Source organism: Dermacentor variabilis, chromosome 6 (genome assembly GCF_050947875.1).
Source record: "Dermacentor variabilis isolate Ectoservices chromosome 6, ASM5094787v1, whole genome shotgun sequence".
Classification (NCBI taxonomy): domain Eukaryota; kingdom Metazoa; phylum Arthropoda; class Arachnida; order Ixodida; family Ixodidae; genus Dermacentor; species Dermacentor variabilis.
The window spans coordinates 157,067,257-157,081,589 of record NC_134573.1 but is presented as its reverse complement, the minus strand read 5'-3'; the positions used below and the strand labels follow the sequence as shown (position 1 = coordinate 157,081,589).

Genomic DNA, 14,333 nt, shown 5'->3' with positions numbered 1-14,333 from the left:
GTAAAGGTTTGAATTGCCGATAAAGACACGTGTAATCCTTCTCACGACTTTTATGCAGTGCAGTGAAGGCTACAAACAGCGTCAGCTGATCAGGAAAGGGATCCGTAAGAAAATTGCTGTGTAGAAATTCCTCTGGTAGAAGATCCCGGAGGGATTAGCGTCGTACAACCGGGAAATTATTTTATTTTGCTTGATAAAAGTAGCAGGTCCTTGTTCCTGTACAACGGGCACGGTATTTTCTTTCGCTTGATACAAGAACCCAATCCCTGTTCCCGTACTGGATGAGGCCATCCGGCTCGTTGGCAGCTCATACCGGGGTTGACGGTACACGTTAGACTGAGTGTTGGCCCCCTTCCGTCTTTATTTATTGACGAGACTAAGTACCATCAACACCCCGCCGTCCAACTCTCTAAAGGTCCTTTCATCTTCTCTATTAATAATGTCCTCGAAAACTGGCAATCAGTTCACGGTTGAGTGAGTCTACTTGCGTTCTTACCTGTCTTTTGACGCTAGTTTGGCCAACCAATACCGGCCCTTTCCTCCTTTTAAAGGAAGAAGCAACTAGAAAAACAAAGACAAGGAAGCACAAAAGAACGAAAGGCAAGGAAGCACACGCGACTCTGACAGGATCGCCTGACAAAACTTGACAGCGAGACTGTGGTGGTGCCATTCAACGCTAAATTTACAAGCATAGTCGGAAGACGACGAGTGAATGCCCGTGGATCACTTATGACTGCTCAGGAGTCGTGGGTGCTTACGGCCGGTCTGTACGCGAGATGGACCCGTCAGAATTCTGCGGGCGGCGCAGTGTACACGGAACTAACAGGCGCTGCTACGGGATTCTGGGAGTAACCAAGTTTCGAAACTAGGGCGAACTTCAAACGAACAAGTCCAACTGGGTAATAAAGCCTACTCTGGAGGAACAGAAACATTTCGCGCACGATAAAATGAAGGACTGAGATGCTCGCCGTCTTCGCACATTCTGCAGTTGTCCTCTTCCCACTGCCCTAACAGAGACAGCGACACTTTCAGAAAGCTTCGCCGAGGCTACTGCTACTCGCACAGATCGGGCTGTGGAGGCGCGGGAGCAAAAGGGAGCGGCGGCTTCCCCGCTTCGCTACCAACGTCCTCCTCTCTCTCCCTCGCTTCCTCTTCCGCGCATGCGCGTCGAGCGGCGGGCGTGAGAGCGCGCCGCTACCAGGCCACGTGTCGCTTCTCCTCCAGCGATGCCTCCGGGCCTGCCGGCGCCACTAACGGCGCGTCCCTATTTGGCGGGGAGCGACAGAGGAGCTCCTGGCGGCAGATCCGGGAACTAGCCTCATCCCGACGAGCCACGGGAGAGGCGAGCGTCTCCCGCTTTTGATCCGGCCCGCGAGTTTTCCGGGAGACGCCGCCGGTGCACGAGGGACTCTCCGGCGCCTCTCTTTGCGGAGGGAGGGTTGGTCGCCGCCGCCGGCGCTCCTTCGTCCGAACGTCTCCGTTAGCCGCCGTCGCCGATGCGACCGCCGTGACGGGACCCACTCGCTGCTGCCTGCTTTCGTTTCCGCCGCTACTGTGAGGAGTCGTTTCGGCCCTTTCGTCACAACCCCGGCTGGCCATTTCGAGCGTCCCACTTGATCGCTTTGCTGCGATTAAGTGTTTTTGTAACTTTTTTTTCCCTCTTTCATTTTGCATTCGCCCAAGACCCCGGTGTTCTTATTCAGTGCGGCGCGCAGTTCCCGGTTGATAGTGGCCCGCTTAGCGGTTAGCTTCCGTCGTCTTTGCCTCGTCGTTAGTCGTAGTTGTTCGCAGTGGCTCGGACTTGTCAAAACTGCCCTGTTCCTGTATAGTTTCTTTTTTTTCTCGTTCTCGGTGTGCTGCTCAGAAACCGGTGTTTACGTGTTCACTCCCTCTCTCGATCCGCCTTCGTGGAACGATACATTTTCTGACTGAGCACCATAAGTTTTTGTCGATTGGAGTCCGGAGAGACCGTAATTAGCCATCGGCACTCGCCTGGCCTTGCGAAGTCAGTTCTTCAATTTGGCGTTTCACTTCAGCTCTCTATGCTAGCGTATTTTTTTTTCTAGTGAAGAAAAGAAATATGTTAGGCAATCGACTTTAGAAAAAAAAATCCGCTCGTCCATGGCTCATCCTAGCTCGTCGCTCGGCGTCGACCGGACATTCTTTTCAATCTCCGATCTTTCGAACTTCGAAATCGGCGACGATGAAGGCACTTATGACGCAGTAGTGGTCTCTGCATTGGGAACGTCTTAGGCAGAACGCCTACAAAAGCGCTTAGTGGAAACAGGTAACCCTTCTAACTCTCTCGCGTCTCCGTCGTGTTGGTTCCCTCTCACCGCTAGCATTTCCCTAGCATTTCCCTAGCTTTGCCGTCTGTTCCAGTCTTTAGTTTCGTCCATTCTTCACCGAGTTAAAAAAAAACAGCACGCCGAATTTGCCACGAAATACGGAACGCGCGAGCTTTTGCTTTTGCCCGTCCCTATTCGGCGCCAACCACCTGTGGAATCTCGGCGCTGCTTTCCGATCGGAGGGCTGCGTTGCGTTGTGTTCTGAACCGTTGTTCCCCGTTCTGGTTGCGGTGTTCACAGTGAACTGACGAGAACATTTGCTCCAAGGCGTTGGCCGCCATCGAAAACGTAAGTTTGAAGTTATACCGCCACCAATTTGCCAATGTTCTTTTCAATTTCTTCGTTCTGTTTGTGTGTGTGTGTATGTGCAGAGGTTGACTATGTCGTGGAACAACTCTTTAAAAGAGGAGTTGAGTGCAGTTTAGGAAGATGGACCCACTCTTTTCTTTGGATACTCTTTTCTTTCATTTAATAAGAAGAAACGGTAAGCGAGACGCTTGCTAGCCTGCGCTACGTAGCGAGATAAGATGCGTAAAAAAAAGGTTACTGTAAAAAAATCGGACGCCCACAAAGGAAACAGTCTGGAAAGTGTGAGTAGAAAGCTTTCTTTGGCCATGTCCAAGCTACCCTGCTGAAAAAGAGGCTCTTCTTGGGAACCTACAGAAGAAAGACCTTCCATATGCGTACCTGCACCGCTTTGTGTTTCCAGAACGATCCGGTATAGCCCGAAAGGAAGCTTTACGCCGTCTTAAATTTCTAAGAGACATCGATCCTTTTGACAGGTTGTAAATACACCAGTGACGCCACAAGAGACACTCAGGCGGAGCTATTGCCGGCCTCGGTCGCCAGGCTAAATCCACCTGCAGCTACAACACACCACCATTCAACAACAAACCACCGCAAACATACCACCACATCCATAACCGGCGATGCTCTAAGTCAGAAGGTGTCCGGGCAAGATGCCTTGTGTGTTCTCTGAGCGCTTCAACTGAAATATGCGTCATGATGAGATAATCTCGAGCGATCGTGATAGTTGCCGCTGCTGGTGCTCGTCGAGGAAGACTTCGAAGTCTGAGCCTGGATACCTCGGGTCATGCGTGGACTTATTTTATTTGCAGTGGTCAGGGCGGCAAAGCCGCATCGCAGAAAGCCCAGAAAGATCGCTGTACATAACTGCAGCACAGCGCTCGGAGACATATCCCCATCTCTTTCCGGCTAAGAACTTGAAAAGATTGACAGATACCTGTCAACGACATCTTTACGTACGACACGTGAGGGCTCAACAATAAGTCTCTATCAATAAGGAGACCTAAAAATATGTATGTCCTCTTGGCCATTGGCCATACCGTAATATTCCATGGGTTTACGCGTAAACGCCACAAATGAGCACAAGTACCCGCGAGGAGACCACGTACCTCGTTCTAGAAAACTTTATCAGCTCAGAATGAGTCGTTACCATCTGGCATCACAGCTGCAGCGAAACCTTCGACGCCTCCTTAGTGTCTCATTCTACCCCGCCACCTGACTGCGCCTGGTATCCAGAAGCGAGTAGACTTGTCATCGCCAGCTCTCAAACAGCTTACAATGCCCCTCGTATATGAAAGGTACAGCGAGTACACGCACATATGCACCGATGGCTCGGTTCTACGGGACAGCTTAACCGCATGTTTTGTCAACCCGACGAAAGCTCCCGCGATCTATCTTAAGATATCTCTCTGGAAAACATCGAGAGCTGCAGAGCTGGCCGCCCCTTGTGTCGCACTGCGCTTTATTTATGGTGAACATTCACGCAAGTGGTCAATTTCCTGTCACTCGAAGAGAGAGAGAGAGAGAGAGAGAGAGAGAGAGAGAGAGAGAGAGAGAGAGAGAGAGAGAGAGAGAGAGAGAGAGAGAGAGGTTAACCAGAGATTATCTCCGGTTGGCCACCCTGTACCGGGGTAGGGGCAAAGGAATGCGATAGGTGTGAGAGAGAAAAAGAATACCCCTCCACACACACACCCATACATACGATAGAGAACTGTTTCTGTGGGCATTGTCACTCAGTGTGCGAAGGCGTTAGTAGTGTTACACAGTGTGATCGTCCAATCCTACGTTACACAGTGCACAGTCACAATTTGTCACTAAGTCCGGTGTCTCTTAAATAACGCAGCAGCGCCTCTATAGCGGCTCGCGCTGATGTTCACATAGGCCAGTTTCCAAGGATGTTGTTTTCCGTTATTGCGCGTTATTGGGCTGAAATGAGGACTCTCACAAAGAAGATGCGCGATTGTTTTGTTGCATCCGCAGAAGTCACAAAATAGGCTGTTGACCATTCCGATAAAAAAGGAGTACGCATTTCAAAATGCTACTCCAAGCCATAGTACTAGATGGCGGCAGATTTTATTGGCCGCATTCCGACGGGGCCCATGAGAACAGTGGATATTTTGATATTTTCAGGAGCGATACGTAACTTAACCGATAAGGGACATTACGTCATTTTCAGTGGTTACCTACTCCTTGTGGGATTTTCGGTAACGAACGTACGGACGAGGCGAGTCGATTAGCTCATGGAGAAGCCCAGCTTTTATCAATCCCGCTTTCAAGGACGGATACCACAAGAAGGCTTCGCATAATTGCACGCCAACAAACACTAGGTCATTGGAACGAGCCCCCAGCTTCAGAAACACACTACTACGTTCCTTGGAGCCTGAATTGAGCATCAAGGTACCGTAGGACTGCCCCGAATGGACGCGACCTTCTTATGCCGACGTCGGTCGGTCGTGGTGCTCACCAATGCCTACGCCTCCCGCATAGGAATGGCCGACACTACAGCATGTGACCACAGCGGGTGAAAGGGAAGCATCAGCCATATTCTGTGGGAGTGTCCGCAGTATTGTGCCCAGAGACGCACATTTATTGAAGTGCTAGACAAGTTCGACGACCAACCTCTGTCGAAAGTAACAATTCTCCAACGCATATATGACTCTATCTTTTATAAGAATATTGTTAAAGTATTGATGCGCTTTCTAGGATCTATAGTATTCACTGAATGTCTTTAGTACTTATTGTTTTATTTTTCTCTCTCATTCTCCCTCCTTTCTATCTCCCTTTTTCCCCAACGGACGTGTAGAGTAGCAAACTAGATATTTGCTTCTGGTTTACCTCCCGGCCTTTCCTCCCTCTCTCTTTCTTGAGTAAGCAGGGGGCATACGGTCTAGTAAGAAGGACTAATGAACAGCTATCTTGACAGGAAAGGAAATTGCTCGGACGAAGCGTGTAGTATATATGGCGCATGAACTGCTCCTTCGCTAATTCGTATGCAGAAGGGTGCTAAGAACATATAATAGGTCGTAGGTTAGTGCGTGTTGGTATTCCATAACTGAGGTTTTTAGCGCACGAAAAGGTACGAGAGACAGAGGCAAGACGCGGACACAGCGCTATATAATAGGTGGTTAAAGCGTAAAGAGTGTGGTGTGTGGAAAGTATGTTTGCTGCTCTACCGATCAATGTAACTTCTTTGTTGAAGGTTCGTTTTTATGATGTTCGGGCCGTAATGTGGAAAGCACGCTTTGATCAAAATGATTCCGCAAAGCGCCCTCATAGATTGGCTAACACTCCTGTAGATACAGCTGTCCATGTTGAAAGATTTCGGAACATTAGGGTATTTCAACACTTGTTGTCCTTCGCAGGACATTTGTTAGATGACTTTGTTTCTTTTGTGCGTAATTTAGTTGCGAAGTGGCTAACTATGTCCAAGGACAGAGATAGAGAACACCCGCCGTGGTTGCTCGGTGGCTATGGTGTTGGGCTGCTGAGCACGAGGTCGCGGGATCGAATCCCGGCCACGGCGGCCGCATTTCGATGGGGGCGAAATGCGAAAACACCCGTGTACTTAGATTTAGGTTAAAGAACCCCAGGTGGTCGAAATTTCCGGAGTCCCCCACTACGGCGTGCCTCATAATCAGAAAGTGGTTTTGGCACGTAAAACCCCATAATTTAAACAAAAAAAAGAGATAGAGAACGTAGGCGTGCAACGGTGAATACAAGCCCGTTTCGAAGTGGTGTTACCTGAAATCTTAGCCTGAGAAAGCGGTTTCCGTGCGACCGATTTCTGCCCACACTTTTGCGCACTGGTATTCTCAGCTATGCGGTATTGGATATACAAAATCGGAACACCTTTTTGTATTTCCAAAGGGGAAGAAAGGTTGGAGCTGTATGTTTGCGACGATTATTACCGTGTCATCAAAAGTGGTCTGATAGCAGTTGATAGGGCGGACCAACCACACTAGCCGGTGCACGCACTTCGTTAATTTCAATGGTTTGCGTTTCAGCGGCTCTGTTTGCGTCGCAAGGTTAATTGCCCAAGGCTAACATAATACTAACGTAGTCGCAAAGATAACACTGCGTTGCATAATAAGGGGAATGCCTTCAATCTAAGGCGTAATTGATAAAGCAGTAAGTGATGAGAAAAGAAAAAGACAAGTGCGAATATCACCTGATTCCATTGTAAACCCCTTCTCAAGGTCTCATGGAAAGTATGTCAATGAACAAGATGTAGAGGAAATGAAGACGTTTAGAATGTCATTTTCTCTACGTCTCAGGTAGGCATAGTAAAGAAACAAATATGTGTGGATGACCAACAGCTCGCTAGCTCACTGTGCAGTAAATGCAGCGTTTTTCAGGCTGCCTCTTTTGGTGCTCGTGTTCTTCTGCCACATGCCAGCTTTCTTTTTAAAATTTTGATTAACATTTTAGCCTATAGTCTAAATAAACAAAAGTTGAACAAGCAACACTGCAATTGAGTGGTCTTAATCGTCGACTACCCGGGTCACAATGGCACAGTTTCTTTATTTGTATTATTCTTACCATATGATACTTACATGGGATAGTTCTGCCGATAGCCCTCGCGCTCTGGTAGAGAGGGCGGTAATACTGGAACTGTAATAGAATCGGAAAAAGGATTGCGTATATAAAGCGGTAATAACGTGGTAAAACGTATTGAAAACAAGGCAGAGTATCAAAGGAAGGTTTAGACTTGGAATGATCAACAGTGATCGAACATGGAATGCCTCCGGAGCCAATATTGCAACAATATTGCAACTATCTTTATTAACTGTGTTTGAGGAGATGCTGGCGCCAGCAGTCAGCGTTAGCTGCTCCTTTTTTTTTGACAGAATAATTTTGTTCCAAACGGACTTGCCTTCGTCAGATCGACATCTTCCCTAGCATAAACGGTGACTCCGTTCTGAAGAATTCTGAGGGTAGCAAACAGGTTGAGCTACACTGGTTAACCTCCCTGCCTTTCCTTCTCCACTTTTTCCTTCCTTCCTTCCTTCCGTGTTGAGGCTTAGCTTGCTCATCCACAGTCGATCACAATAAAGCGTACGTACTGTACCTCTTCTGTTACATCGTCGCCGTCGGAGTGAGGCCATTGCTGTTAGGAACTCTACGTGTTCCGCCTTTTTTCTCCTAGCAGTCGCACATTTTGGAACGCGTGTCGGCCGGCCTGTCTGGCTCAGTTCGTCCAGACACGTCTGAAGCAGAATGACCCGCAACGTCACTTGCACTCGACAAATGCGAAATGCGTGCAAGTGTTCACTGAACGCGCCCGGTGTATGGCTCCTTCAAGAATATTGTGTTGCAGTGCGTGCTATTTCAAAATGAAATTGCGTTTAGGACAGCTAGGCGAACTTAGAAAGCTACGTGAGCCGCGGTAGCCCAGTGTATAAAGCACTGCGCTGCTGAGCTCGGGGTAGCGGGGTTCGATCCATGCCCGTGCGACCACATTCCGATGAAGGCGAAATGAAAAAAATGGAAAAGAAAGAAAAAAAGAAAGAAAGAGAGAGAGAGAGAGAGAGAGAGAGAGAGAGAGAGAGAGAGAGAGAGAGAGAGAGAGAGAGAGAGAGAGAGAGAGAGAGAGAGAACATTTGTGCACCGTGAATTCGGTGCACGGTATGGAACCTCAGATACTCAAAGTTGATCCGCAGTCCCCAACTACGGCGTGCCTCATAATCAGGTGTGCTTCCGACATGTGAACCCCCAAAATTAACATTTAATCTGAAAGTTAGAAAGTTTCGACGGATTCGAAATAGCCTGCAAGAACGGAAAGCTAGGCGAGTTCTACGACCTCAGGGTTGACTAAACAGAGCAAGACAGGCGAAGTCCAAAATAATCCAATTAACATAACACCGCCGCTTAACGAAGTGGTTAACGAAGTAGTTAACGAAGTCCTGAAGGCATTAGAAGCCCCATTAGGTACACAGCTAAGATTTGTAACGCCGCTTCACTGAGAACCGACAAATGTGTGGGTACTGTGGTGCATCCGGAGCGCCGATTTCCGTGCCAGTTTGTCTAAACTACGGGCAGTTTTACAACGCTTCCTTGCAAGGTCGCCCATGAACACTGCGTGCACCTGGGGCAAGCGGACCCGCCGTGGTTGCTCAGTGGCTATGGCATTAGGCTGCAGCGCATGAGGTCGCGGGATCGAATCCCGGCCACGGCGGCCGCATCTCGATGGGGGGGAAATGCGAAAACACCCGTGTATTTAGATTTAGGTGCGCGTTAAAGAACCCCAGGTGGTCGACATTTCCGGAGCCCTCCACTACGGCGGGACTCACAATCAGAAAGTGGTTTTGGCATGTTAAACGCCATATTTTATTTTTTTGGTGCAAGCGGGCCTCATTGAAGGAGCAGTTGGCGAAGATAGCGCCACCTTAAGTGTGTGGTCGCTGCGAGGCGAGCGTCTTCCAGGTGGGCACAAATATTACGCAGAATCAAGACTAAATTTATCGCCCGACGCAACGCGCCAAAGCGAGCGAAATTTGTTACGCACAAGAACAGAGCGCAGCCCACGAAGGGCGACGGCAAATTGCGATGCTGCGTGCGATACACAAGCGCGATGGTCGCCCCCGACGTTTGCACCGCCATAGCCGCCTGAGTTCGCCATGGAGTGGGGCAGGTGTGCGAAATTATAAGGCCCGTCCGGCGCTCCTCCACGTATACAGTGGCGGCTAACAAAATTGCGGAGGTACGAACGGCTTGGAAGCGTGTGGTATGAAAGTGAATTAGGGGCGGGAAATGGGGTAGTCCGTGTAGTAACGGAGCTGGCGAGCCTAAAAAGGAAGCCAGTTCAAAATTTGTGGCTTGAGTGGTAAGTTATCGAATGTGTGATTCCTGCTTAACGTTTTATTATTGTTATTTTTTTTTTCGTTACGTGCCACCTTGTCTCAATATATATGCAGGGAGCGTGCTTGTGTTTGAACGTAACGTTGTTGAACTCCTGCTGAAGTCTGAAATTGAGCGCTCCACGATTTTTTCTGTTTCATTCTTGATGTTCAGTAGTTGACATCATCATCAACATCATCGTCGCTATCATAACTTTTTTTATGCCATCCCCATCATGCCTCGTAATGAGATCGTAGTTTTGGTGCGTAAATTCCTAGAATTCCTAGAATTCAATTAATTTCAATTTAAGCGTTTATATCTACTGCAGAGCTAAGGCCCCTGTCGGCGGCCTTCACTTACCCCTACCTTGCGCCAGCTGACTATCGCCCCTAAGTTCATCACACTACCTAGTTGCCTGTGTCAGTGCAGGTTTATTTTAGTTACAAGCTTCGCATTACTGCGCATTAGTCGATGCGGAAGTGAAATTGAAAAGTTGTTCAAAATATGAAATAAAATGCACTTTCACCTAACATAATTCATTTATTGCGATGACAGCAATAAGCTAGCACCGTAGTACGTTTAGTGAGACTTCAGTCAATGTCACACTAGCCTTGCGTACAATCCCTTAGCGTCGCTTGCTGTAACCACAGCGCCGTTCAATGACCTGACCGTGTCAATACGAGCTGAGTATGCTTTCATCGTTGGCGATCATTGCTTATCAGAAAAGCAGCTTTCCCGTGTTTCCTGAAGTATGCGCTCAAGAAATCGGAAAAGTCTAGGATCAGCAGAACTGACAAGGGCACGTCAACTTTTAGATAAGCCTACTTTCTGCCGCGGTGAGCCCATGACTTCAGAATAGCTTTTCTTAATATTTTGTTGTTGTTGTTGTTGGAAAAGGAAATGACAAGGTACTTCCGGCACTTGAGCGCCGGCCTACGACGTCAACAACGCGACCGCGGTAGCCGGAACGATGGCTCCAACATCTATCCCAAGAAATATAATGAGAGTTACAAGTTTGTCTGCCCAGAGCCCAAAGCTGAAGAACAAATGAGCGCGAAAACCACGGGGACACCTTAGAGTAGGCAGCACTTGTCTACTTTTCTTTTGGCTGTTTTGTTTTTATGCGTGAATCCTTACAAAGAATACCAGGGGAGATACATAAGAGTCCACCTAGTGGACATGTCCATTTCGTCTGCTGTTGAAGTTCTGATTGGCTGTGGTACCTAGGCTGCCGTGGACGCACAGCCCAGCCCAGCCCATCATAACTTCAGCAACAGACGAAATGGACATATCCACTAGGTGGACTCTTACAGAATAACTCCCCAGCTTTCAGACTTGGTGAGAGCAACGCCAACATGCTTGCACCACTCGATACTCCCGAGAAAACCCCGAACGAAAGTACGCAGTCTACTAAAAATGGGTCATCGAAAAGAAGTGATACCATACGACGCTCATGCGTTATGAAAGCTCATTCATCTCATATATACGCGCCATGCTCACTCCTTATATTTTCGATGCGACAAGCCGAGTGTTGCAAGAAAGAACAAGGATAATTTAATATGGTGTTATCTTACACCGGTAAGCAGTTTAAAGAGAAAACGTACCAAGTTGTTGTTTATGGCTTCACCTGGTGCGTTCTGCCGTACAAGAGTGGCGCAAGAAGAGATCGCATTTCCTTTTTCCTGCATTGTATGGGATGTCATTAGTGTAATGCAACACATACAGCTCAGTCGCATTAAGCTCGAACAAAATAAATGAAAAAAAAGGAAAAGAAAAGACAACTGGCAGAGAGTAAGGAAGCCCGTACAAAAGAAAAATTAGTTGTTTGCCATTGCTTTCATTTTTGTAGACTTACTTTGCCCGTGCTTTGTTGAAGGCATGGCAGCGCATTTCGTGATTAATTTCCGAGAGTGGGTGCCTATTTGCCTTACTCTACGTTCCTCTCCCCAGTCAGTGATCTCTGGTTCTCCTTGTGGGAATAAATGACATCATTATTATTATTTCCAATATTTGAATCCAATTGAAGGATAAGCCCCATCAAGGGTTTGCGTAAACGCGTGAAAAAGTGCGCTGACTCAGTGCACTATGCTGCCAAGGAACGTAGGTAAAATTTTGTGGGGGACTATTTATTTTCAATCTATCGAATTTAGTGAGCAGAGCTTGGAGCTTTGCCTGTGATAAACGTTTTCTGAGCGCGTGGCAGTAATTAGGTCTACGAGGTTGAAAGAGCATAGTGGTTGAGAAACTTTACGCCGGTAGTCTCATAAGGTGTGTTAGGCTTAGACCGGAAGTTAGTCGAATACGTATAGCTACAGAGGGCCTCTGTGTTAAAAAAGAACACACGTCGAGCGATGTACGATCGGTCGTCTAGGAGACGCCTAGGGCAATGAAGGCTCCGGTACTCCACACGGAAGGCTGCGTCATAGTGCTCCCTACTAATTTCTCACGCAGGCATAGCAGGAAACACACATCATAATAATGCAGTATCATCATACATACATCATCATACTAATGCTATTGAGAAATCTAGCACTATACTCAGTGGTCGCGTAGTCAGTACAGCGCCTAACCCAGCACAGTAATTATTTATGATGCGCGGGTTTGTCTGCATTGCACTTGCGTATTTGAACAACTCTATGATTTCTTATTTTAACCTAATCGCTGCATTGGCAGTTTATAAAGGCCAAACTTTGGCTTAGTTTCTACCATAGCACTGTTTTCAGAACTATATGAATTAAACTAGGTTTAATAACTCAGCGTAATCACCCGAGGTGAGTGTTGCAGAGCCAAAATGTCACCTAAATATAGAACCTGCTCCAGGCTGTCACGTCCCGCAGATATCTGCCTACCTCTTGCCTACCGCGAACTATTTGGTTCCGGCAGACACGGGATTCTATTGCTCCAGAGACCTTTATGATTGTGCAGGAAAAAAAAAAGAAAGAAAACGCCAGGCCGTTTATTATTGCGGCCATGAATTGATGTGGCTTGACGAGTAATATCAAAAGTACAGTGAGCCTATATGCGCCAGCGATGTCATGCGTTTCTTGTATACTGACGTGAAGCTTGTCTGTAGCGAGACGTAGACCTAGAAGTTTGAATATTCGTTTGTGTACTGAAAATTTAGCGACACAGTGAGTTAATTGTGACATAAAGCGCTCAAATATCTTAAAACAACGTTGTACGGTTACTGCGCAGTACAGCTGAAGCAAAAGAGAACCATCTCAGCACAGCTATACCAAAGTGCAGAAAAATCTGGAGTACGCTTAAGCTTCGCCTTTGGGAGTGGAACGCGACAGAATTCAAAGGCCCCTGACTGCTTTTCATGCTTCCCGGCAACTGCAGCTTATGTAACCGTAACACCTACCGGAAAAGGCTGGCGGCGAACGCTATGCACCAAGGCAAGCATTCTGGTAGAAACGCGGCTTTTGCGTGGGTCGATCTCTTGTTATTGTTTCACACTTTCAATATTTCAGTCTGAAAAGGTCTAACATAAAAGTTATGCGCTGTCGGGTGTTTTATTACCTTCGTTTGTGGGTTGCCGTTCTCAAAGTTCCGAGGAATAACTTTGTAAAGAATAAAAGAGAAGGTGTGAGCAACTTTGGTGATAGAAGAGTGATTCAGTATGCGTGGTTGGGAACAATCTTTACCGAAAACATGGTCGACGCTGAATGCGGGACGCCGACGTCAGGCTTTCTGCCACACGGGGCCCTTAACGCTATTGCGCTAAAGTCCATGCGCCACTGAATATTTATTTCTAATGCGGTTTAGTTTAATAAGGCCCGCATGAATTTGAGTTGTGTAATATACGGTAGATACTGTGACGTCTATGGCCGGAAATCATTAGTTACGGATATCTGATAGAGCGTTGATTTCACAGGTTTATATTGGTTGCATCAAACCAATTAAATACGCCACCGAACTTTTCCAACATACTTAACTGGAAGTCGTTGCTGGTGGCTGAGAGTGCAATTTACGCACCCTTACGTTTATCGTGTAGGAATGGCCAATAGCCCGACGTGCGACTTCTGTAGGTGCGAGGAAACCATCGGACACCTATTGTGTACCCGTCTTCGCCCACCTAAAGAAAGGAGGGCCGATCTTGAGGCCCTCATTTGGTACGTCATGTGTCGCTCCGGCACCCAGGATAGACTACTGCTTCTTGGGGACTGCAATGCCCCTCACACCAGCTGGGATTAACGAACAGACGCCCCTAGAGACCGGAAGCTCGATCGAGCGGCCGAAGCATATGATCTCCAACTCACCATTCTCCCTCAAAACCCGACGAGATTAGGTAACAGCGTCAGTGCAGACACCTTTCCAGATCTCACATTCACAAATAATGTCGACGAGGTATTCTGGACCAATCTAGGAGAGAATCTAGGCAGTGACCATTTCATCATCAGCGTGTCAATAGGCTCCCCAAAAATTGGGCGACCCTGTGGCCAGGTGGCAATCACGAACTGGGTAAATTATCGCAAAATCCCCATGCCGGAGATATCACCTGAGAACGCTGAAGAGTGGGCAACGCCCATACGAGACGCTCATGAAGCAACATCCAAGCGGCTAGCGCTCACAGCGGAAACGCCGGTAGTTGACAACCACCTGCTACATATGTGGGAAGCCAGAAGGGGGCTGACGAAACGATGGAAAAAAAAAACGGCGACTTAATCGCAAACTGCGCCACAGAATTGCTGAAATATCCGAGCGGACAAACGCTTACGCACAGCGGTTAGAGGCAGCGAGTTGGGCGATTTTTTGCGACTCACTTCGCGAAACGTTTTACACATCCAAGACATGGGCGATACTTCGCAGCATAATGGAACCAGGAAAAGCCAAAACGGC

The 14,333-nt window shown here is 47.7% G+C and overlaps 1 protein-coding gene across 2 annotated transcripts in view; it reads left to right on the top strand.

Annotated features, from left to right (window-relative positions):
- Window positions 1–1,371: 1,371 nt before the first annotated feature.
- LOC142585540 (glutamate receptor ionotropic, kainate 2) overlaps window positions 1,372–14,333 on the top strand; it is a 402,961-nt gene continuing 389,999 nt past the window's right edge. For both annotated transcript variants that reach the window (XM_075696357.1, XM_075696356.1), the window contains exon 1: window positions 1,372–2,636. The gene's annotated coding sequence lies outside the window, so the exon portion shown is untranslated. The remainder of the gene's footprint in view (window positions 2,637–14,333) is intronic.